The following is a 26,479-nucleotide window of genomic DNA, read 5'->3' on the forward strand; positions in this document are numbered from 1 at the left end:
CTGGTAATCGATTACCAAAATTGTGTAATCGATTACACAGTCTAAAATTTCGAATTCAAATTTTTGTAGCTGTTATAAAACGTATTTGGCCACTGGTAATCGATTACATCCTCTGGTAATCGATTACCAGAGAGTAAAACCTTTGAGAAACACTTTTTAATATAAATCACTTGGCCAAACCTTTGCTAATTCAATTAGGAATTCCCTTCCTAATATTCTAGTGATCATCTTGATGTTGTGAATTGTAATCTTGAAGTATTGTCTTGAATTTTAATCTTGAAAAGCCCATTTGCATCAATTTCAACACATCATCATGATCATCATCAAAACATCAAAGCCAATTGCATCTACACTATGTTATGTGGGCTTAGCGATGAGACTTGATTAACCCAATCGCTACCGCAACAAATAACCCTTAGTTGGGACAGGCATGGCTTAGCACGAGGCAGTAAACAAAAATATTTGTCTAAGATACCTAAGCTTAACAAGACAGTACTCGCTTAGCCACAGGTTTGTCATTAATGACGTGTACAGCGGTTTAGTGCACACAGCAGTCGCTCAGCTGCGATGTTCATAAGGAAGATGAACATTCAACAAAATGGATGAACTCGCTTAGCGCAATCATACTGGCTTAATGAGTTTTTCTGGAAATGCATGTATTCAAGGCTTAATTGATGAACTCACTTAGCACATCAGACGCGCTTAGCGAGTTCATCGCGTTTTCCAGAAAAAACGTAGACGAAGAAGTATTTCAACTTCCTCTTTTAGGCCTCTATTAGGCCCTTATCAGACATGCAACATTGTTTACACTATCTACACATTGAACTCCTAACAAAGTCCTAATTTTTATTTATTCTACTTACAATCTAATCCTAAAAATCAAATTGCTAACCTAATGTCTTCAATCCTAAGGTATTAACAAAAGAAGAAGCATAAATAAAGTTGGGAACTTTCTTGGATTGAAGATGCTTCGTGAAGATTCGGTGAAGGATGCAAGATGAACTCACAAATGCAATGCGAAAATTTCATAAGGGAGAGGTTGCAGGAAAGCTTTTGAAATATATAGGGTAAGTGTAAGTGTAACTGTTGCTACACTTTACTTATCCATTTTTTGACCAACTCGCTTAGCGAGTCAACCTGCTAAGCAAGAGAGAGACGTTTGGCTTTCCACCTCCTCTCTTGGCGGGCCGACATGGGGCCCATTTAAAATTCAAATTATTTTTTTAACGGCGCCTAGTGCAAAGCAGCACGCTAAGTGAATTGTGCAGATAAGGAAACCTGCAACTCTCACTAAGCTGGGCTCAAGGTCGGCTTAGCGAATATATTGCATCCTACATACAGAGGGGGTATGCGCTTAGCGAGTTGTTGTTAGCTTAGCGCAACTAAGGAATTGGGCTTAGCGCGAATGAGTCGCGCTTAGCTCAATTAACCCAGTAATTTGACCGCAAGGAATTAGGCTTAGCGTAGGTAAACCGTGCTTAGGCAACAAACACGATGCGCTTAGCGAGTGTACTCTCGCTTAGCCCAATTCAGATTGAATTGAATTGGGCTAAGCTCGACCATGGCCAACTTAGCGAGCCCAATCAACTTGAGATGCAGGGGTTTGAGCGCTTAGTGCAGGCTATCCTTGCTTAGCGCATGGAGAAGATGCGCTTAACGCGGTGGCATGCACTTAGCGAGTGGATTGTTTTCAATAAAAAAATTTTAAGTTATTTTCAGTCCATTTTCTCAAAACATTTAGATCAAACCCCAATATCTATAACTTAGTATAAGCCGATATACCCCTTTTTCAATGATCAAAAAGCAAATTCCAACTTTTGCAATGCATGAAAAACACATTGAAAGGAATCAAAACTGGGTTGCCTCCCAAGAAGCGCTCTTTTAACATCATTAGCTTGACGCATATACCTCAATGGGTGATATCAAATTTGGCCTTCACCTTCAGGACCTCCTGTTCAACCTCCCTTACCTGCAAGCAAACATTTTGTTCTGGCACATGCTTGTCTTCTACAAATAAATCAAAATCAATTCTTTGATCTTCAAAGCCCATTTCCAGTTTCTTTCTTCCCATGTCAACTACATAACTTGCAGTTAACAAAAATGGCCTTCCCAAGATTAAGGGAATGTCATTATCTTCACAAATATCCATTACAACAAAGTCTGCTAGGAAGATAAAATGTTTTACTCTGACCAAAATATCTTCAATTACTCCATATGGTCTGGTAATGGAGTGGTCAGCCAACTTTAAAGTCATTCTAGTGGGCATGATTTCCAACTCTCCCAGTCTTCTGCACATGAAATGTGGCATCATATTGATACTGGCTCCCAAGTCAATGAGAGCTTTTCCCATTGTGACTTCACCTATTGAACAAGGAATGGTCACACTCCCAGGGTCTTTGTGCTTTGGTGGAAGAATTTTCTGAATCACAGCACTGCAATTACCCTCCACAACTATATTTTCCTGGTGAATGTACTTGTGCTTCCTTGTCAACATGTCTTTTAAAAACTTTGAGTAGAGTGGCATTTGTTGCAAAGCTTCTCCAAATGGCATAGTTATTTCCAGTTTGCTGAAAATATCTAGGAATCTCACTAGGTGGTGTTCCTTATCTTTCTTGGAAGGTACCAAAGGGTATGACACTTCCTTTTCCTCATCTGAAGCTGTTTCTTTACTCTTTTCTCTTGCTTTTTCACTCTTACTCTTTTCTTTTTCTTTATTTTTTCAACTTTTTCTTTTTCTTCTTTTCTTTTTGTGACATCCTGGAAATTTCTACCCGGAATTTTGTAAACGATATATTTTAAATAATTATATATATAAGTATTATTCAATGTATATATATATATATACTCCTGGTAGAAGTATGTACATTGGGGGAAAGATGCGTAGGTTAGGCTAATTAACGAAGAGTAATCCATAACTGGACAACTATAGATTAATTCTCAATTAATTAGTCTAAAAATTATCATTTTGCGTGTAACTTAAAATTTAACAAAACCAACCTCTGAGCCACGCTCAGGGTTTCATTATGAGTGTTTTGATATATATATATATATATATATATATATATATATATATATATATATATATATATATATATATATATATATATTGCCTACTTTCAAAAATGGGCCCCGACGGGTGCAGAGAAACGCGAAAAACTGAAACCAGAGAAGTGGCACGCAAACCGAGGCAGGATTTTAGCATTCAAAAGGTCAAATTTCTCTCTCCTTGTGGTTGAGTATGAAGTCACATCAAGAGGAAGAGGTGGGCCCCTTTTTGTTCCACTCAAAATGGGACAAGTGGCAAGTGCTTTTAAAAAAATAAAATAATAGGAAAAAGAAAATCATTTTTTTCTTAAAAAGCCACATTCTCTCTCTTCACTCAGCAGATTTTCAGAAGCTTTTTCCTCATCTCCCACGTTGTTTTTCTTCTCCCTTTCTCCTCCACCATTGTTCCCCATTAAAGCTCCAAACTTTGCTCATCATTTCTACTCCAAATTGCAAAGGGAAGCCATTTTCGGAGCTGTGAAGCGCACCTCTACGTTGTCGGACTTCGAATTTCAGGTTTGGGTGGACTTCTTCTCACATGAATTTCGTGGGTATTGGGTTTTTGGGAGATATAATGGGTAGTTTTAGTAGGTTAATGCCTTATGGTAGTTATTTGTGAAGGAATTTGTTGAAAGCATGCTAAACTTGACATGTTTGATGTCAGCCAAATTTACCCACTCTATTTTAGGGTTTTATGATGATGCTTTGTGATGTTTGTGTGCTGAAATTGTTGGTAGAAAACTGGTAGAGATGATGGGGAGAGTTAACCTAGGGTTAAATGTGAGAATGGTAGCGATGTGAGGGGAAAAGTGTGAGATTTTTGAGGGTTTGAAAAGCTAAATTTGGGGTTAGTGGTAATTGGAGTCTAAAGTGAGTTAATCCTAGTTTAAAATGTCAATTAGGACTTGTAGGAAAGCTTGGGCAGAGCAAATGAGAAAAATGAGTGACAAAGGTGAAAGCAAGAGCCATTTCTAGGGTAAATTGGGTGTTGAGGGGTCAAATTTTGAATCGGTGGAGTTTTCTCCGTAAAACGAGTTTGAGCAAGTTTAAATTAATGTTATAGAATTGTTTGAGATGAGAGTTTGCTCCAAAATTACCACATCCTCATTTTCACTTCTCAAACCTTGAAAATCCACTAAATTGATGGGTTTTAGATACCTAGATTTTGAATTGCCTTGGTCTGAAGATTGTTTTTGGTTTAAATATGATTTATACATGATTTAGGACTTGTAGGATCCAATTTGAGCAAAATTGGATGTGGGAAAGATGGATTTCGAAATCTGCCAAATTGTGCAGCAAAAAGCTGTCAAATTTGTTCAGCAGAATTTTTGTTCTTGTGCAGAAAATGCTTGTGCATTGCTGGTTATGGGAAGGGTAGTACATATTGGGTTCTGGACATTTTTTAGCAGATCCCAACGGTCAAAATGTAGACTTATGTACTAGAAACCTCCAATAAAATTTTCAAGTCAATCCAACGGTTAACATATTGGAACGCAGAGAATGCTACTGGGGTATTTGAGTAAGGAAAGCTGTAATATGTGAATATGTTTTGGGCAGAGTTTTCTGCCTCTGCCCTGTTTTCTTGGTTTAGGGTAGTTCATGATAGTTGGAATTGAATTGCTTGGATATTATGGAAGCTTGGAGGGATTGATGGGGACCCGATGCTGAGAGGAACAAGGATAAGGGCTACGTAGGAGTACGTGAGCTCAGTTGAAGGTGGGCAACTGGGGATGGTGGGTTCATGTTTGATTTGTGGAAGTGGGAGAGTTGACTTGCGCCATCGCCCGATCGCCACCTAGTACCACATATGACGGGTTCCCCATAATCCAACAAGCTTGATGTGACAAAGCGTGGAAGAGTCAGTCTTCCTACTTTTGTTTGTTGACCACAGAGTGGTACCTGGAGATATGTCGCGGGGGTCAGGAGACCTTGGGGACGTCAGGTGGGGTGCTATTGCCCAAAACCAAGCTTGACCAATCCCAACCCAACCCGGGCATAGTCAGTCAGTGAGAACCTGTGACGTACCTAAACAGGCGAGCTCCTGGCAGTCAACCAATAAAAGAACAAAGACCACAAAGCAAGGAGGCTTGTGTGGTTGCTGGCCAGCTATGAATCTTGAGTGGTATCTGAAAATTGGCCTCTGGTAATCGATTACCCAGGGTGTGTAATCGATTACAAGGCTTAAAAATGGAGACAAGAAGTTAAGATGGCCTCTAGTAATCGATTACCAAGGGTGTGTAATCGAATACAAGGCTTAAAAATGGAGACAGGATGTTAAGGTGGCCTCTGGTAATCGATTACCAATGGTGTGTAATCGATTACACAGAGTAACATGGCACTGGTAATCGATTACCAGTTAGGTGTAATCGATTACACAGTGTAATTTGTATGTAATCGATTACCAGAGATGAAATCCCTTGAGAGAGACCTTTTGACTATACGTAGTGGTTATGGGACGCATTGTATTGTTACCTGTAGTTAGATTTCCTGTGAAAGAGTCTATCCTCTTTCTTTTATTTCTTGTAGATCGTGATGGCAGCGCAGTTAATCCATGATCGCGTGGTGATGGAGTGCCTAGAGGGAGTTTGGGAGACCCTCAAAGGCAATGAGAGGTGCCGATTCTGTGGCACGATTCGACTCACTGCTACTTCATTGGTACATCCAGAGGTACCCGCACGCACGCTTCAGCAGCCTGTGGAGTGGATACTACCTACACCTACTCCATATAGACTAGTGGAGTCAGTCCAAGTGATAGAGGTGTCATCCTCTGAAAATGATCCTGAAGAGGACCCAGAGGAGTTACCTCCTAAGCTTGTTGTAAATGCTCTTGACTTTCCAGATGATGATGAGGACCCACTCCTTGACGTGGATTCTCCAAAGGATATCATGTCAGCATCTGAGGCAGACACTACAGAGGAGAGCGGCCCTGGAGGGATAGCGAATAGTGAAGACTCTTCATCATAGCAGATGAATCCTTAGACTAGGTTTACATACTTTTTGTGGGTGGGTGTATCTAGTTCAGACTGCTAGGTTTACTCTTTTGATTTTTGGGTGGTAGACCTATTGTATTGAAATTTTGATGATTGTATATATGTAGCTGAAGCCACCATAGTTGATACCTTTGCTCTGGATGTCACTATGTATTGTGCAAACTCCTATATTTTGGACAGTTTTAGATGATGAATGTAATTATGTTTAATCTTGTTATTTGAAAGGGAAGTGTTAACAAACTTTATTGAAAAGAGTTTATCGATCGTATTTTATTATTTTTCACGTGACGATCTAATATGATGGCTGGTATATTTTTCTTTTTGAAAGAGCAAAATAGTTTAGAGGTTATGAGAGATCAGAAAGAAATGACTTCGAATAGAGTTGTGAACTGGCCATTCAGGACTCTATAGTGATCATTTTCCTTCTGAATTTAATTACCATGAAAAGAGAGAGAAAAGAAAAAAAAATCCCATGGTTTCTGTTATTTAAATTATTACTATTAAACCAGTCATTATTTAGGGACGCCACACTTTTCATCCCTCTATTTCTTTTTCATTGTCTTTTATTTCATCCCTTCCAACAATTATTGGTTTTTCTCTCCACTGACTCCTCTCATCTCTTACCTCATTCTTCTTTTTATCAGTAATGTCCTTCAAAGCAACTTGCTCCTTCATAGCAACAACATCCTCATCCTCAGCCACCATAAGCTTCCTGCTTCTTGTCATAACAACTTTGCACTCTTCTTTAGGATTCTTCTCGGTAGCTCCAAAGCTGCTGGATGACTGTTCAGCTAACTGCTTGACCAGTTGACCCACTTGGATCTCAAGGTTTTTCAGAGCTGACTCAGTACTCTTATGGTTGGACATGGTCACTTGCATAAACTGAGCTAGTGTTTCCTCCAGTTTGGTGGTCCTCTGAAAAATATTTGGCCCTTGTTGAGGTGGCCTGTTGGAAGGTCCACCCTGGTCCTTATTGAATTGATTGCCAGGGTGTGATCTCCATTGCCCTTGCTGATTATAGGGACCTTGCTGGTACCCCGAAAATCCTCCTTGGTTGTATCCTTGTCTCTGCTGATTTCCCATGTAATGAACTTCAAGAGTGCGTTCTTCAATGGAAATAAAATGACCTGATTCATGAGCCTCACCACAAATGGTACAACTTGTATCCTATAAAACAGAAAAATGTGAAGGTTGACCAGTAGACAGTTTAGTTGGCAACTTACCAAGTGTTTCTGTTAAGATCTCAAGTTGCTTAGAAAGCAACCTATTTTGTGCCAACAAAGCATCTTGTGATGATAACTCCAACAAGTTTTTCTTGGTGGGTTGATGTACTCTATCTCGTAGAATGGCATGATCACTGGCAGACATATTCTTAATCAATTCAGTTGCCTCTTCAGGGGTTTTCAACTTTATCTTCCCTCCTGAAAAAGCATCTAACAACTGCTTGGTTTGTGGTCTCAGCCTATCTATAAACATGTTTAATTGAATTGGCTCAGAGAATCCATGTGTGGGAGTCTTTCTTAACAAACCCCGAAACCTCTCCAATGCTTCACTCAAGGACTCATCAGGGAACTGGTGAAATGATGAAATAGCGGCTTTCCCTTCTGCAGTCTTTGACTCGGGAAAGTATTTCTTCAGAAATTTCTCAACAACTTCCTCCCACGTCTTCAAACTGTTACCTTTGAATGAATGAAGCCACTTCTTGGCTTCTCCTGCCAAAGAAAATGAAAATAAATTGAGCCTGATGGTATCGTGTGGCACTCCTGCAATCTTTACAATGTTACAAATCTCTATGTATGTTGCTAAGTGTGCATAGGGGTCCTCATTTGGTAATCCATGAAATAGGATCCCCTGTATCAGATGAATCAAAGAATAAGGGAAGTTTATATTATGTGCTTAGACTTCTGGCCTTGCAATACTGGTAAAGAATTGTGGCACTGAACTACTAGAATAATCCTCAAGGGTAACCCTGTGTTGATGTTCATCAGCCATGACAGAGGCTTCTGGTAAATATGTAGTGGATTCCCTTGATGACGGTGAATAAGATGATGTAGAGTCAGAGGATTGAGCTTCTTCTTCTAGAATGGAAGCTACTGTCTTATCTTGCAACAATTTCCTTCTTCTTTCGGCTCTGTTCCTTCTTAACGTGTGTCATACCCTAATTTCGTCCGGGGACCTTTGCTTGGTGGCATGCAACTTGTGTTTGGTCATTTTGAGGTGCTTGGCACCCATCATTAGGCAATTTGTGAAATTCCGTGACGTGCCAGAAATCAAAAGAAAATATTGATGCACAATCCATAAGGTTCCGTGACACACCGGAAATCAAAAGGAAGCATCGTTGCACAAATAGTGAGGTTCCGTAACATTCCGTAAGTCAAAAAAGGGGATGATTATGTAATCCGCAAGGTTCCGTAGCATTACGGAAAGAAAACAAGTATCGTTACGAAATTCGTAAGTTTCCGTAACTTTACGAAAAAAGAATCACCAAAAAAAAGACAGGAGGGGGTGTATTTAATAAAAATGGGGGTGCAAATAGCAACCAGGCCCACTTGGGCCCTCCAGAAGATTCCTCTAGAAGGCTGTTGCTTCTGGAGGAAGCAACCTTGCTCGCCTGGGCGAGCTGGGTGGCAAGCTTCTCCCCCAATTTTCTATAAATAGGGGGAGAAGGGAAGTAGAAAAGGGTTCAGCCCCTTAGGCACTTCTCTCTCTCTCGAAATAGCTGAGGAAAATTAGTTCCGTGAAGAAAATCCAAGCCGAGGTGCTTTCGTAACGTTTCCGTAACGTTTTCGTGAGTAATTACGCGAAGATTCTCGACCGTTTTTCAAGATTCATCGTTCGTTCTTCGTTTTCTTCAGTCTTCAACGGGTAAGTACCTCAAACCAAGCTTTTCAATTCATTCTATGTACCCGTGGTGGTCCACATTTTGTTTCATGTATTTTTTATTCTCGTTTTCATTTACTTTTTATACCCCCTTTTGACGTGCTTAAGCCATATATTTAAGTCATTTCTCGCTTAATCTAAAAATAAAATAAATTTCCACCGATCGTTTGAATTGTATCATCCGTTAATTTCGGTTAAAATGAATTCCAACCGTTTCGGTCGTGCCGTAACCACGTTGGAAATAAAAAAGAGAGGTAAAATAATAATATAATAATAAAAAATACATTTTAGTAAAATAAAGCGGAAAATCAATCGGACGTTTTCTCTTTGGGATTTCTCAATCTTAATTGAATTGACTAATAACTAAAGTGAAACTAAGGCTAAAATCGACTCGCCTAGTCAAGCTCGTCCACAAAAATAGGATTTTGAAAGTTTATCATTTCTGTTTCTTACTAAGTAAAATGGATCATTTTTAAGGTCCAACGCCTTAAAATGATCACCTTTCAAGTAAAAAAGAATCACTTGATTCACGCATAAGAAAGAACTACGTAGGTCTGATTTCCTCATCCCAATTGAGGAATACGTAGGAGCAAAGGGAAACACCCTTGTCGACCACAAAAAGAGGAAAAATATAAAAAAGGTATAAAAGATATAAGAACGTAAAAGGGAACGTAAAAATCAAAGTCATGTTTGCACATTTGATTAAAGGCTGTCGTCTCTTATGACAGACGTGTGGGGTGCTAATACCTTCCCCGTGCGTAAATACAACTGCCGAGCCTTTTACTTAAAAGTCCATAGATCGCGTCTTTTCCGGTTTTTCCGACGTTTTCCTCAAATAAACGTTGGTGGTGACTCCGCGCGTATTCCTTTCATGGAACACGCATCCCGCGAGTCACGCATCGCCCTCCTGCCAAAGGGTAGGTTGCGACAGTTGGCGACTCCACTGGGGACTATTTTTAGAGGGTTAGGCCTTCTAATCTCGTGCAATGTTTTATCATGACTTTCTCCTTTGTTGGTTTCCCTTTATTTTTTATGTTCTTGTGTATATAAACTCTTTGTTGCTTTTAGTGCGTTTTAAAATGTGTGCATGAGGTAAATATTTATTCATTTGATGCACACAAACGCCAACACTATTTGCACACACTGTGAGTTGAAAAAGGGCCCTATACCCGGGTTCATGGGAACATAAGGAATGGAGGTGAATCTGTGATCATGCTAGGTCTTCGACTTGCTTGATTACAGTGAACCCTCATCTAGAGTTTTTCTCTTTGAAAACATATTGTTGCTAGTAGTCCCTACTGCTGCTGTATGTTCTTCGAAGGGGATGATACCTCTAGAAACCATCAAGAGAGATATGACTACCTTGGGGATTATCACTAAAAGCCTAGTTAGCTCTCTCCCTTATAGGTCCCTTAAATAGGGGCGCGGAGCAAGCACACTGCGTGCCATTTTTTCACACTGCCATGCATAAGTATCATATACCCTTTTGCTTATATTCAGTAAGTATTGTCATAATATGTACATTCCCGTATTGCACCTTTTGCATATACATCGCACACGGGTTCTGTCTTAATTCCCTCTATAGACAAATCAAGCGAGGGTCCGGGTCACCGTCTTAAATACATACGTTAGGGCACTTTGCTACCCCTAGACGTTGTGTCTAAGAAGGAGACAGTTTCCCGGGCTCCCGCATCCCTAAATTACATCTGTGTCATATGCATTCCTTCATGCATTCATCCATTCCACCCATGAGATATCGGAGTTTTGATTTGCACCAGCTTTTTGTCTCACATTAGTAAGCATGGGGACAAATCAAACCGGAAAGAGGTTTTACCAAGTCAAGGTTAAAGGCCTAGATACCACCAGCATCAAGGAATTAGGGTGGTTGATGGAACCTCTCCAAATGCAAGCTGTCATACCCTAATTTCGTCCGGGGACCTTTGCTTGATGACATACGACTTTTCTTTGGTCCTTGTGAGGTGCTTGGCACCCATCATTAGGCAATTTGTGAAATTCCAGGACATGCCGGAAAACCAAAAAAATATTGATGCACAATCCGTAAGTTTCCGTGACACACCGGAAATCAAATGGAAGCATCGTTGCATAATTAAGTGAGGTTCCGTAACGTTCCGTAAGTCAAAAAGGGGATGATTATGTAATCCACAAGGTTCCGTAACATTACGAAAAGAAAAAAAGTATCGTTACGAAATTCGTAAGTTTCCGTAACTTTACGAAAAAAGAATCACAAAAAAAAAGCAGTGGGGGGTGTACTTAGTAAAAATGGGGGTGCAAATAGCACCCAAGCCCACTTGGGCCCTCCAGAAGGTTGTTGCTTCTGGAGGAAGCAACCTGGCTCGCCTGGGCGAGCTGGGCGGCAAGCATCTCCCCTATTTTGCTATAAATAGGGGAGGAAGTGAAGAAGAAAAGGGTTTAGCCCCTTAGGCACTTCTCTCTCTTTCGAATTTGCTTGGAAAAATTGTTTCCGTGAAGAAAATCTAAGCCGAGGCGCTTCCGAAACGTTTCCGTAATGTTTTCCGTGAAGAATTTCGCAAAGGTTTCAACCGTTCTTCGACGTTCTTCATCGTTCTTCGATCTTCAACGGGTAAGTACCTCGAACCAAGCTTTTCGATTCATTCTATGTACCCGTGGTGGTCCACATTGTGTTTTGTGTATTTCTATTCTCATTTCATTTACTTTTTATACCCCCTTTTGACGTGCTTAAATCATTTTATTTAAGTCATTTCTTGGTTAACTTAAAAATAAAATAAATTTCCACCGATCGTTTGAATTGTATTATCCGTTAACTTCGGTTAAAATAAATTCCGACCGTTCGGTCGTGCCGTAACCACGTTGGAAATAAAAAAGAGGTAAAAAATAATATAATAATCAAAAAACATCTTTTTTTTAGTAAAATAAAACGGAAAATCAGTCGGACGTTTTCTCTTTGGGATTTCTCATTCTTAATCGAATTGACTAATAACTAAAGTGAAACTAAGGCTAAAATCAACTCGCCTAGTCAAGCTCGTCCACAAAAATAGGTTTTTGAAGTTTGTCATTTCAATTTCTTACTAAGTAAAATGGATCATTTTCAAGGTCCAACGCCTTAAAATGATCACCTCTTAAGTAAAAAAGAATCACTTGATAAGAAAGAACTACGTAGGTCTGATTTTCTCATCCCAATTGAGGAATACGTAGGAGCAAAGGGAAACACCCTTGTCGACCACAAAAAGAGAAAAATATAAAAAGGGTATAAAGGATATAAAGACATAAAAAATCAAAGTCATGTTTGCACATTCGATTAAGGGTTGCCGTCCCTTGGGACGGACGTGTGGGGTGCTAATACCTTCCCTGTGCGTAAATACAACTCCTGAACCTTTTCACTTAAAATTTCATAGATCGCGTCTTTTTCGGTTTTTCCGACGTTTTCCTCAAATAAACGTTGGTGGCGACTCCGCGCGTATTCCTTTCGTGGAACACGCATCCCGCGAGTCACGCGTCGCCCTCCCGCCGAAGGGTAGGTTGCGACACAAGCCTTCCGCAAGACTTACGGAAAGATCTTAGATTTGACCATAGCAGAGGTATCCATAGAGGCCATTACGTCACTCACCCAATACTATGACCAGCCTTTGAGATGCTTCACGTTCGGAGACTTCCAATTGGTACCGACCATTGAAGAATTTGAGGAGATTCTAGGATGTCCTCTCGGGGGAAGAAAACCATATCTTTTCTCCGGGTGTCTCCCCTCTTTGAGCAGAATTGCAACTGTGGTCAAAGATTCAGCAAGAGGTTTGGACCGCGTAAAACAAACTCAAAACGGTATAGCGGGCCTACCACGGAAGTACTTAGAAGACAAGGCGAGGGATATGGCAAATCAAGAAGATTGGGTCCCGTTTATGGATGTGTTAGCATTGCTAATCTTTGGGGTCGTCCTTTTTCCAAAAGTAGATGGTTTGGTGGACCTAGCCGCCATCGACGCTTTCCTTGCATACCACCATAGCAAGGAAAGCCCGGTGGTAGCTGTCTTGGCAGATTTATTTGACACATTTGACCGAAGGTGTGAGAAGAGTAGCGCACGGATCATCTGTTGCTTGCCCTCTCTCTGTGTTTGGTTGGTTTCACACCTGTTCCAGCAAGACACGAGGCATCCATGTCCGCTCCAAAGCCATCGCTCGTGTGCTGAAAAGAGAAGAATAGATTGGGACCAGCTCTTGGCCGGGATAGGAGGTAGAACAATCAGTTGGTTCCCCCAATGGAAGGAAGGAAAGGAGGGAGTCCTTTTCTCATGTGGAGGGTACCCAAACATTCCGCTGATAGGAACGAGGGGTTGTATTAACTACAATCCCGCGCTCGCTATAAGACAACTAGGGTACCCCAAGAGGGGAGCACCGATGGAAGAAAGCATGTCTCCTTTCCTTGTGAGAGATTTCGGCGCGCAAAATTTCAAGGCTATACAAAGAATCCATAAGGCATGGGAAACTGATCGAGGTCGTACCTGAATCAAATAAACATGAAAATGCAGTAACTAGGACGTGATCCTAGGTCTTTTCCCAACGAGCAGTGACAAGCCAAATGTTCATAATATACTTGCAGTAACAGTAACGATGGGGGGGGGGGGTTTGGTTGTTTTGTAATTAAAGAGCAGAACAAATAAAATGGAATACGAAACTACTAATATTAAAAACGGGTTGTTTCCTCTGATTCAGAAGCCACTCTCTTATCCTGGGTTATGGAGAATTCGTCCCTAACAGTCAACCACTTAATCCAACCCTATTTCAATTTACTAAGCGAAAATCAACTTAGGGTTTTCAATACGTGATTAGGCACCACATACACTAGTTAGCCCTTCGTCCATTAAGCATGAACGCAAGTTAGGCTCAGAGGCAATTAATCGAACACGAAGCGTGCACTGATTAATATTCACGAAATTTGGGATAACTGGTGAAGGGAAAACTGCCAGGAAACCACATTACAAACGAAACCTCAAAGAGAGTTGGGCTTCGTCCTCAAAAGGAAACAACACCAGAAAATCTAGCCTTCCATGGATTTAAACAGAAAACGCAAATGAAACATGAAGCAGAAACGTAAATGAACAAGAACGTAAATGAACAGAAACGTAAATGAACAGAAATGTAAATGAAATTAGAAGAAGAAGCAAGAATGAACTCGTAATTAGAAACAGAAAACGGAAATTTGCATAAGAACGAAAACTGTAACAAGGGAACAGAAAAACGTGAAAACCTAAAACCAAAGCTCTGAATAATGAAAATAGCATAGCAGAATAGAATGCCCTGCACGAATCCCAAGGCAGCTATTTAAAAAGAGTCACTCAAAGTCACTGGGCCCTATTACAATACTCTGGCCCAAAACGAAATAAACACTGAACAACATAAAATAAAATTGCGAAATTTCCTAATTAGAAATTAACTAAGGTAAGCGCTGCTTTATTTGCCCTCTTCAAGTCCACAACCAAAATCCGGATTAAGCCCAATGTTTCATTAATTCCTGAAATTAGATTAAAAACATCAAATTAGCTAAATTAGCCCAAATAATAAAACTGCCTAATTAATTGACAATTAAGACCAATCAATAATTAAAATGGTGCAAAAAGGGTTTAGAAAATAGAAGAAAATGATGGCACATCAAAACCCCCCATACTTAGCCTTTTGCACTCCTGGGAAAAATGAAACAAAGAACAAAATCCAAGGATATCAAAGGGAGACAAACAAAAACATTCACATATTTCTCAATGAACATCAAGGAATGAAAGGAATGGGTAACATCTAACATAAGGAGATCCAAAAAGTCAAGACATTCATGAAAATCATCCAAGCAACCCAATCATGGCAAAATAGTTAATCAGCTCAAGAATGAAAAGTGATAAAGCCTCACAAGATATACACTCTATCTCTCAAGTGTCTAGGCTACTATTTACCCTCAAAGCACCCATGAAAGCAAACACCACATAAACTTGGCAAGATTCTAAAATTGACAATCAACCCATAAACACAAGCACATGAGGATCAAAAGGTCTTTTAAGGTTGTAATGGGGCCAAGGACAAGGTATGGAGAAATATGGAATAAGTGGCTAAATCCCAAAGGAATAGAGGAGCAAAGGGGAATAAGTGCATATTAAGAAAAAAATAAGAAAATAAAAAGAAGTAAAGATAAAAATTAAACATGAAGAGTAGAACCAAGAGTTTCATCATTCTTGTGCCATTTAAGATCTTATTCACTCAACTTTATTGCTTTTCTTTTTCTTTTTTCGATTTTTTTTTTCGAATTTTTTTTTTTTTTTTACTCTTTAGCCTTTGAGAAACAACATTTCATTCAACATGTCCAACATTTAACCAATATACAATGTACATCAAGTATGGCCCAAAATACATCATGAAGCATAGCCAACAAAACAAGTTGTCCAATGAAACAAAATCCCCCCACACTTATTCCCAAAACAATTCCAAAGCTCCAAAATTCCTTAAGGATATGGTAATATCATGGTTTTTCACTTAAGGCTTGTAGTGAGCTTCAAAACAAGGAAAGGGAAACAAGGCTCAAAAGGGCTATCAAAGGAATTAATTCAAGGTAAGTCCATTTGGCTAGAAGCTTATAATAACAAAATTGCCTTAATCATTTCCAAATATGCATGTGAATTAGGACGCATCAACAAGAATCAAGCCAAGGCTATTGTGCAAGCAATCAATGGGGCAAAACACACCAAATGATTATAATGATGGATGGCTCAAATTCTCACAAAGGTAAAATCATCACTTTCAAATTGAGCTTTCAAAACTATCATGACATGTAGAGAAGAATCAAGGATTTCAAGTCACAAAATGTCAAGAACTTTTATTTTCAAAACAATTACCCATTTCTTGAACATATCCTATAATTCAAAGAAAAACATGCAAAGTCGTACGTGCACACGAAATTGACCCAAAATATTAAACTGAAAATCCGACGAAACTAACAACATTAACAAATTAACACAACTAACAAATTAACAAAACCAACAAAACTAGCAAAACCAAAGAACACTCCCCCCTATACTTAAACAACACATTGTCCTCAATGTAGCACAATTAACAGATTAAAAACAATTAAATCATCAAAGAGAATCGGACAAGTGTAATAAAAGCAAAGAAGGAGATAGGAAAAGAAAAACTCCCTAAGTCATGGTGGAGGAAGAGTAGGGTGGAGTGAGGAAGTCTCTTCCACCACTACGTCCACTAAAGAAGGGTTCGTGAGGAATGGCTTAAGTCGATGTCCGTTGACCTTGAAGCTCTTGCTTGTGGAGTCGCTTTTGATCTCAACTGTACCATAAGGAAAAACATTAGTAACAACAAAAGGACCAATCCACTTAGACCTCAACTTACCACTCATGAGTCCAAGCCTAGAATTATACAATAACACTTTTTGCCCAACCACGAAGTCTTTTTTAACTATCATGCTATCATGGAACTTCTTGGTCTTTTCTTTGTAGAACCTGGCATTCTCGTAGGCTTCTAGGCGGATTTCATCTAACTCACTCAGTCGCAACTTCCTTTCCTCGCTAGCTTGATCCATAGAGAAGTTGCAAGTCTTCACTGCCCAGTATGCTTTGTGCTCAATTTCCACTGGAAGATGACATGCCTTTCCAAAGACAACCCGATAAGGAGACATTCCTATGGGTGCTTTGTAGGCAGTCCGATGTGCCCAGAGAGCATCATCAAGCCTGGTACTCCAATCTTTCCTGCTTGGCTGCACAATCTTCTCTAGAATTCTCTTGATTTCCCTGTTAGAAATTTCTGCCTGTCTATTAGTCTGGGGGTGGTATGGTGTGGATACCCTGTGTACCACCCCGTACTTTTTAAGCAAGGCATGCATTGTCCTGTTGCAAAAATGGGTTCCTTGATCACTAACAATTGCTTTAGGTACTCCAAACCTGCAAAATAGATTAGACCTGACAAAGTCTGCGACAACTTTAGCATCATTAGTTCTAGTGGGCTTGGCTTCCACCCATTTTGAAACATAATCAACTGCAAGGAGAATATAAACATAACCAAAAGAGACAGGAAAAGGACCCATGAAATCTATACCCCAGACATCAAACACCTCACAGAATAGCATAGGTTGCTGAGGCATTTGTTGTCGCCATGTAAGTGTATTTCCTGCTCTCTGACACTGCTCACAAGTGCTGCAAATCTTCCACGCATCTTTAAAGATGGTGGGCCAATAAAAACCACAATCAAGCACTTTGCGAGCTGTCCTTTGAACACCCAGATGACCTCCCGGTGCGGAAGAATGATAGAACTGCAGGACTGAGTCAGTCTCATGATCTGGAATGCACCGTCTAATGACCTGATCACTGCACAATTTCCACAAGTAGGGGTCATCCCAAATAAAATGCTTAGCATCACTTTTAATCTTATCTTTTTGGGCCTTAGATGTTAAGGGAGGAAAAACAGAGGCAACTAAATAATTGACAATGTTAGCAAACCAGGGAGTAGAAAGAGAGTCAGAAATACTATACAATATATATAAATGATCATCCGGGAAATCATCCCGAATAGGTGAATCTGCATCAGAGACACGTTCGATCCGACTCAAATGATCAGCAACTAGATTTTGTGCTCCGCTCCTATAACGGATCTCCAAGTCAAACTCTTGGAGCCAGAGCATCCATCGGATCAACCTAGGCTTAGAATCAGCCTTCTTCAACGAATACTTTAGAGCTGCATGGTCAGTATAAACAATAATGCGAGTACCAAGCAAATAAGATCGAAATTTTTCAAGAGCAAAAACTATGGCTAGAAGCTCTTTCTCAGTAGTAGTATAATTTGCTTGGGCAGCATCTAAAGTCCTAGAAGCATAATATATCACCCTGGGCAATTTATCAATTTTCTGAGCAAGGACAACCCCCAATGCATAATTTGATGCATCACACATAAGCTCAAAAGGGGCTGTCCAATCGGGTGCCTGGATGATGGGGGTGGTAGTCAACGCTCTTTTGAGGCAATCAAAAGCCTCTTTGCATCTGTCATTAAAGTCAAACTCCACCTCCTTTTGCAACAAGTTGGACAGTGGAAGGGCTACTTTGCTAAAATCCCTTATAAAGCGCCTGTAGAATCCTGCATGACCAAGAAAAGATCGCACCTCTCGCACACAAGAGGGGTAAGGCAATTGTGAAATAACAGAAATTTTTGCAGGATCTACTTCAATACCCTTATTGGAAATAATGTGGCCTAAAACTATACCTTGCTCAACCATAAAATGACATTTTTCAAAATTTAGAACAAGGTTAGTTTCAATGCATCTATTCAAAACTTTTTCCAAACTATTCAAACAACCATCAAAAGAGGATCCATATACAGTGAAATCATCCATAAACACCTCTATGCAATTTTCTAAAAAATCACTGAAAATACTAATCATGCACCGCTGGAAGGTACCAGGGGCATTGCACAGGCCGTAAGGCATCCTCCTATAAGCAAAAGTGCCGAAGGGGCAGGTGAATGTGGTCTTTTCCTGATCCTCAGGAGCAATAGTAATTTGCATATAACCAGAAAAACCATCAAGGAAACAATAGTGGGATTTACCTGCCAGGCGTTCAAGCATCTGGTCTATGAATGGCAGGGGAAAATGGTCCTTTTTGGTAACTTGGTTCAGCCTCCTATAGTCAATGCAGACTTTCCAACTGTTCTGCACCCGAGTAGGAATCAACTCCTCCTTCTCATTTCTAATCACTGTGAGGCCAGTCTTCTTCGGGACTACCTGGACGGGACTCACCCATTGGCTGTCGGAGATAGGATAAATGATTCCAGCTTGCAAAAGCTTGGTTATCTCCTTCTTCACTACATCAAGAATCACCAGGTTGAGTCTTCTCTGTGGCTGTCTTACTGGTTTAGCTCCATCCTCTAAATTTATTCGATGCATACATGTGGATGGGCTAATACCAGGAATGTCCGCCAGGGTCCAGCCTATAGCCTTCTTATGCTTCTTGAGAACTGACAACAACTTCTCCTCTTGCTCATCAGCAAGGGAGGCAGATATAATCACTGGAAAACTCTTGCTATCATCCAAGTAACCGTATTTTAAATTTGATGGCAGAGGCTTAAATTCTGGTGTGGTCGGCTGGACAGTGGTAGAAGGAGATGGTTTCTCAGCCTTTACCTCATAAAGAAAGTCAGAGGTATGTGTACTTCCTAAAACATGGTTAGTCCTATCTGACTCTATAAAATCAATCTCAAGAGGTAAAACACCACCACCAGGCATGCAATCAATATCACTCTCAGATTCGCTCTCAGCATCAAATTTAGACATATGATCAAGTACAATTTCAGACTCAATGCATGAAGAGTGAGAGGCATGCAGATTAGAATAAAGATCAGTCATGTATTCATCAACAACATGGTCAATTATTTCAGCACGAAATACAGAAAGATCTTCAGATGGGTATTTCATAGCATCCAAAATATTAAAATGAACAGTTATATCACCAAACTCCATGGACAGTGTGCCTGCATAAACATCTATCTTAGTTCTAGCAGTTTTCATAAAGGGTCTGCCTAGAATGATGGGAACTGATCCTTGAGAAAATCCATCTTCCATATTCAAGATATAAAAATCAACAGGGAAAATCAGTTCACCAACTCTAACTAAGACATCTTCTATGAAACCAACAGGATAGGCAACACTTCTATTAGCTAAATGAATTACCACATCAGTTGACTGCAAGGGACCTAGAGATAGAGAATTAAAAATCGACAGAGGCATAACACTAACAGAGGCTCCTAAATCTAGCATGGCATTGTCAAACTTACTATTCCCTATAATACAAGGTATGCTGAATGTACCTTGATCTTTGCATTTTTCAGGAATTTGAGGAACAGATTTACCAATCAATGCGGAGAAATTTCTGCCCATGCTAATTCGTTCACTTCCTTTAAGCTTCCGCTTATTAATGCACAGCTCCTTCAAGAATTTGGCATATCTTGGAATTTGCTTTATTGCATCCAACAGAGGTATGTTTACCTCTACTTTTCTAAACGTTTCCAAGATCTCTTTCTCTGCCTTTTCTATTTTTTTGTTGGAAACTGTTCTTGGAGGGAATGGAAGAGGGGGAATGTGCTGCTTCTGCAAATCAGAATTACCTATGGAAGAAGATTCACCTGCACAGAAATTGTTAGGTAGATTTTCGTCATCACCTTTTTCTGGAATAGAGTGAAGTTTGGCAGGTTCATTTGCAGATGAGGAAGGTGCTATGGGTTGAGGTCCTTGACACTGCTTTCCCGACCTCAATGAAATGGCACTGACATTTTTGGGATTTTGGACAGCTTGAGAAGGCAGCTTGTCAGAATTTTGGGACTGTTGTTGATTCAATTGGGTAGCCAATTGTCCCATCTGATTGGTTAAGATCTGAATGGAGGCTCTGGTCTCTTGCTTAAACTGCATGTTCTGCATAGTCATTTGCCTCACAAGTTCTTCGAGGGAAGGTTGTGGAGGGGCCTCAACTGTTGGGTGTTTCTGGGGTTGTTGCTGTTGTTGGATTGGTGGAGGAATGTATGGTCTGCTTGGGCCAGCAACATTTTGGAAGGAAGGAGCAGGCTGCTGTTGTTGTTGCTAAGGGTTGGACCATCTGAGGTTAGGGTGATTCCTCCATCCAAGGTTGTATCTATTGCTGGAAAGGTCATAATTGCTCTGCTGTGGTTGATTTTGCTGCTGAGGTTGAGGAGGTCTATTGTAAATATTTGCAGCATAAGCTTCAGGCTGCTCAATTGCTCCAGGTTGCTGCATGGAAGGGCAAAGGTCTGTATGGTGGTCAGCAGAGGAGCACAAACCACAAACCCTTGCGACAGGTACAGATTTCTGATTCAAGGCCAGCTGGGTTACCAAGTTGACCAGCGCATCCAGTTTGCCTTCAAGCTTCTTAGTTTCAGATGATGCAGATGGGTTTGTAGCTACCTCATGCACTCCTCTAATGACTATGGCATCATTTCTGGCGCTAAACTGCTGGGAGTTGGAGGCCATCTTCTCAATTAAATTTCTGGCTTCAGCAGGAGTCATGTCTCCAAGGGCTCCACCACTGGCAGCATCTATCATACATCTCTCCATATTACTGAGTCCTTCATAAAAATATTGGAGAAGAAGCTGTTCTGAAATCTGATGGTGGGGGAAACTGGCACATAGTTTCTTAAATCTCTCCCAGTACTCATACAGGCTCTCTCCACGGAGTTGTCTAATACCTGAGATATCCTTCCTGATGGTTGTGGTCCTGGAAGCAGGGAAAATTTTTTCTAAGAATACTCTCTTAAGGTCATCCCAGCTCGTAATGGACCTTGGAGCAAGGTAATACAGCCAGTCCTTTGCCACTCCCTCTAATGAATGAGGAAAAGCCTTCTGAAATATGTGATCCTCTTGGACATCTGGGGGTTTCATGGTGGAGCATACAATGTGAAATTCTTTCAAATGTTTGTGTGGGTCTTCACCTGCAAGGCCATGAAACTTTGGAAGTAAATGAATCAGTCCAGTTTTAAGAACATATGGGACATCCTCATCAGGGTATTGGATGCACAAGCTTTCATAGGTGAAATCAGGTGCAGCCATTTCCCTTAGAGTTCTCTCACGAGGTGGAGGTTGTGCCATGTTCTCAGAATGTGCTAAATCATAATGCTCAGAATCAGAATGCTCAAAATTATAATGCTCAAGATCAGGATGTTCAAAATCACCAATAACAGAATGCACAGATTCACCAGTTATGGAATGCTCAGAATGATCAAAAGGTATAAAATGATGCCTAATTAATCTATGAAATGTCCTATCTATCTCAGGATCAAAGGGTTGTAAGTCAGATGGATTGCCTCTAGTCATACACTACATTCAGCATGCACACAACTAGTTGCCTTGTCATGAAAATAAAGGTGTAGGTTTGAACTACAGCTACCCTCAAATGATATCCAAATGACTTGAAATTTTGTGAGCAACCTTATAAAATGATGAGAAGATAGCACAAAAAATTTCAGACAAAAATTCAAAGTCTAACTATGAAAGCTAAAATTGGTAGGTTAAGAAAAATAAGTGAATAAAACTTGAAAAATAAAAAACTTTTGACAGAATCGGCTTTTTTGAATGATGGAGACCTCAGCCGGCCTACGGCTGGCTGCCACGGCGTATTTATTTGACACATTTGACCGAAGGTGCGAGAAGAGTAGCGCACGGATCATCTGTTGCTTGCCCTCTCTCTGTGTTTGGTTGGTTTCACACCTGTTCCAGCAAGACACGAGGCATCCATGTCCGCTCCAAAGCCATCGCTCGTGTGCTGAAAAGAGAAGAATAGATTGGGACCAGCTCTTGGCCGGGATAGGAGGTAGAACAATCAGTTGGTTCCCCCGATGGAAGGAAGGAAAGGAGGGAGTCCTTTTCTCATGTGGAGGGTACCCAAACATTCCGCTGATAGGAACGAGGGGTTGTATTAACTACAATCCCGCGCTCGCTATAAGACAACTAGGGTACCCCATGAGGGGAGCACCGATGGAAGAAAGCATGTCTCCTTTCCTTGTGAGAGATTTCGGCGCGCAAAATTTCAAGGCTATACAAAGAATCCATAAGGCATGGGAAACTGATCGAGGCCGTACCCGAATCAAATAAACATGAAAATGCAGTAACTAGGAAGTGATCCTAGGTCGTTTCCCAACGAGCAGTGACAAGCCAAATGTTCATAATATACTTGCAGTAACAGTAACGATGGGGGGGGGGGGTTGGTTGTTTGGTAATTAAAGAGCAAAACAAATAAAATGGAATACGAAACTACTAATATTAAAAACGGGTTGTTTCCTCTGATTCAGAAGCCACTCTCTTATCCTGGGTTATGGAGAATTCGTCCCTAACAGTCAACCACTTAATCCAACCCTATTTCAATTTACTAAGCGAAAATCAACTTAGGGTTTTCAATACGTGATTAGGCACCACATACACCAATTAGCCCTTCGTCCATTAAGCATGAACGCAAGTTAGGCTCAGAGGCAATTAATCGAACACGAAGCGTGCACTGATTAATATTCACAAAATTTGGGATAACTGGTGAAGGGAAAACTGCCAGGAAACCACATTACAAACGAAACCTCAAAGAGAGTTGGGCTTCGTCCTCAAAAGGAAACAACACCTGAAAATCTAGCCTTCCATGGATTTAAACAGAAAACGCAAATGAAACTTGAAGCAGAAACGTAAATGAACAAGAACGTAAATGAACAAAAACGTAAATGAACAGAAACGTAAATGAAAGTAGAAGAAGAAGCAAGAATGAACTCGTAATTAGAAACAGAAAATGGAAATTTGCATTAAGAACGAAAACTGTAACAAGGGAACAGAAAAACGTGAAAACCTAAAACCAAAGCTCTGAATAATGAAAATAGCATAGCAGAATAGAATGCCCTGCACGAATCCCAAGGAAGCTATTTAAAAAGAGTCACTCAAAGTCACTGGGCCCTATTACAATACTCTGGCCCAAAACGAAATAAACACTGAACAACATAAAATAAAATTGCGAAATTTCCTAATTAGAAATTAACTAAGGTAAGCGCTGCTTTATTTGCCCTCTTCAAGTCCACAACCAAAATCCGAATTAAGCCCAATGTTTCATTAATTCCTGAAATTAGATTAAAAACATCAAATTAGCTAAATGAGCCCAAATAATAAAACTGCCTAATTAATTGACAATTAAGACCAATCAATAATTAAAATGGTGCAAAAAAGGTTTAGAAAATAGAAGAAAATGATGGCACATCAGAAACCCCGTTAAGGAAAGATCAAGAACTTAGGGGCATTCGTAATGGCATTATTGGTGGTTATCATGAATGGCTGAAAGTTCATATACGAGGTTTAGATTGGCTCGCCAAGTTAAAAGTCGTCAGCGAAGACAGTTTTGAAGCACCGGAAGAAGATGAAGAAGTCCAAGCTCTCAAAAACGAGTTAGGAAAGGTGAAACTTGCCAAGGAGAAGTTCAAGTTAGCCGCTACACACATCCGGAAGGAGTGTGCCGAATTACGGGAAGAGAATGAAACTACCGCAAGAGCCCTTGAACAAGAGACCAAGAGGGCTCGCAAGGAAGAGTATGGCCGTAACAAATTTCACGGAGCTCTGTGGGGTAGCAACAGTGAACTCAAGCTGCAAAGGGAAGAGAGGGACCAGTCGCGAGCACAAAGCATGGTCTTGAAAGAGGAGTTAGTTGCCTGTTCAAGGTTCAAAAGGAGCTTGTCTCAGCGTTTATGCGAGACGGAGACCAACATGCTAGCTATCATCGCCAAGTACCAAGAAGAGTTAAGTCTAGCCACGACCCACGGCATAGGGTCGCGAACGAGTATGCCCAAGTATACGCGGAAAAAGAGGCTAGAGGAAGGGTGATCGACTCTTTACACCAAGAGGCAACCATGTGGATGGATCGGTTTGCTCTTACCTTGAACGGGAGTCAAGAACTTCCCCGATTGTTAGCCAAGGCCAAGGCAATGGCGGACACCTACTCCGCCCCCGAAGAAATTCATGGGCTTCTCGGCTATTGTCAGCATATGATAGACTTAATGGCCCATATAATTAGAAACCGCTAGGAAACTTGTATGGTCTCTCAAATCTTGACTAGATACGACTTTCTGAAATAAAATGAGTTGGTCCCATGTTTCTACTCCAAAAAGCTTGTGCGAATCAAATCACTCCTCCATTTTATCTCTAGCATGCATTCTTTCTTTCTTTACCCACTCCTCACGTTTGGTTTTTTTAGGGAAAAACACCATAACTAAACGCGCCACAAGGCATCCCTATCGCACCAAATCCAAATCTAGAACGATGGGTGATCAAGAGGAGACACAGGAACAAATGAAAGCCGACATGTCGGCTCTAAAAGAATAGATGGCTTCCACGATGGAGGCCATGTTAGGAATGAGGCAGCTCATGGAGAAAAACGTGGCCACCGCTGCCGCTGTCAGTTCGGCTGCCGAAGTAGACCCAACTCTCTTGGCTACTGCGCGCCATCCTCCCTCAAACATAGTAGGACGGGGAAGGAACACGCTGGGGCATGACGGCAACCCTCATCTGGGATACAACCGAGCGGCTTACCCTTATGGATTGCCGCCCAACTACTCACCACCCGTCCTGCAAGACGATGCGGGCCATATTGCTTCTCCTGTCCTTGAAAGAGAGCCTCCTCAACAGCCTGACGAGGTCCACGAAGACCCTCAAGACTATGCTCGAAGGGATGTCGAGTTCTATCCCCCGATCCCCGAAGGGCCGGCACCCAACATGTTGCCTCAGCCCAACATCACGACACAACCAATAGTTTTGTCCATGGAAGGGCCACCCCCAGCAACTGAAGAAAGGAGGAAGCTCGATCTCCTCGAGGAGAGACTGAGGGTCATGGAAGGATTTGGTGACTATCCGTTCGCAGACATGACGGATCTCTGCTTAGTACCCGATGTTGTTATCCCTCCGAAGTTCAAAGTACTGGACTTCGATAAGTATAAAGGGACAACTTGTCCCAAGAACCATCTCAAGATGAACTGTCGCAAGATGGGCGCACACTTTAAGGATGAGAAGCTATTAATACACTTTTTTCAAGATAGCTTGGCCGGAGCCGCAGTAGTTTGGTACACTAATTTGGAAGCTATCCGTACTTGGAAGGATCTGATTACTGCCTTCCTAAGGAAATATCAGTATAATTCCGATATGGCTCCCGATCGCACTCAGCTGCAGAATATGTTCAAGAAAGAGGGCGAAACCTTTAAAGAATACGCACAGCGGTGGAGAGACCTGGCAGCACAAGTGGCTCCTCCCATGGTCGAGAGAGAGATGATCACTATGATGGTAGACACTTTGCCAGTGTTCTACTATGAGAAGCTAGTAGGTTACATGCCGTCCAGCTTCGCGGACCTAGTGTTCGCCGTGGAAAGAATCGAGGTAGGATTGAAAAGAGGAAAGTTCGATTACGTTTCCTCCACGAGTGCGAATGCCAAAAGAATCGAGACAACGGGGGCAAAAAGGAAGGAAGGAGATGCCCATGGTGTCTCTTCAACGCCCGCGTGGGTCAAACCCCCGCAGCCACCTCGTGGTACCTATCAGTACGTGCAACATCACCCGAGCTTCTCAGCTCACACTGGGAATGCCTCTAGTTCAGCACTTGTGCAGCCTAAGGCACCCACCCAGAGGGAAGCTCCCCAAGTTCCAACTCCAAACACAACTTGCCCGGCCGGCAATTCCAACGCAATAAGGAACTTCCCTCCGAGGCCATTTCAAGAATTCACCCCACTCCCAATGACGTATGAAGACCTCTTGCCGTCCCTCATCGCCAACCAATTGGCCGTGGTAACTCCCGGAAAAGTCTTCCAACCCCCTTTCCCAAAGTGGTATGACCCTAATGCAACTTGCAAGTACCATGGGGGAGCCCCGGGGCATTCCATTGAAAAATGCTTGGCCTTTAAACACAAGGTCCAACATTTGATAGATGCTGGATGGCTGACTTTCCAAGAGGATCGGCCCAATGTGAAAACCAATCCGCTCGCCAATCATGGAGGGGGAGCAGTTAATGCCGTTGAGTCCGATAGGCC

General features: G+C 41.2%; 1 pseudogene; it reads right to left on the bottom strand.

Annotated features, from left to right (window-relative positions):
• The window catches only part of LOC114374166, a 188,342-nt pseudogene that overhangs the window by 150,873 nt on the left and 10,990 nt on the right, over positions 1–26,479 (bottom strand).

The sequence above is a fragment of the Glycine soja genome, chromosome 11 (genome assembly GCF_004193775.1).
Source record: "Glycine soja cultivar W05 chromosome 11, ASM419377v2, whole genome shotgun sequence".
In the NCBI taxonomy this organism is placed as follows: domain Eukaryota; kingdom Viridiplantae; phylum Streptophyta; class Magnoliopsida; order Fabales; family Fabaceae; genus Glycine; species Glycine soja.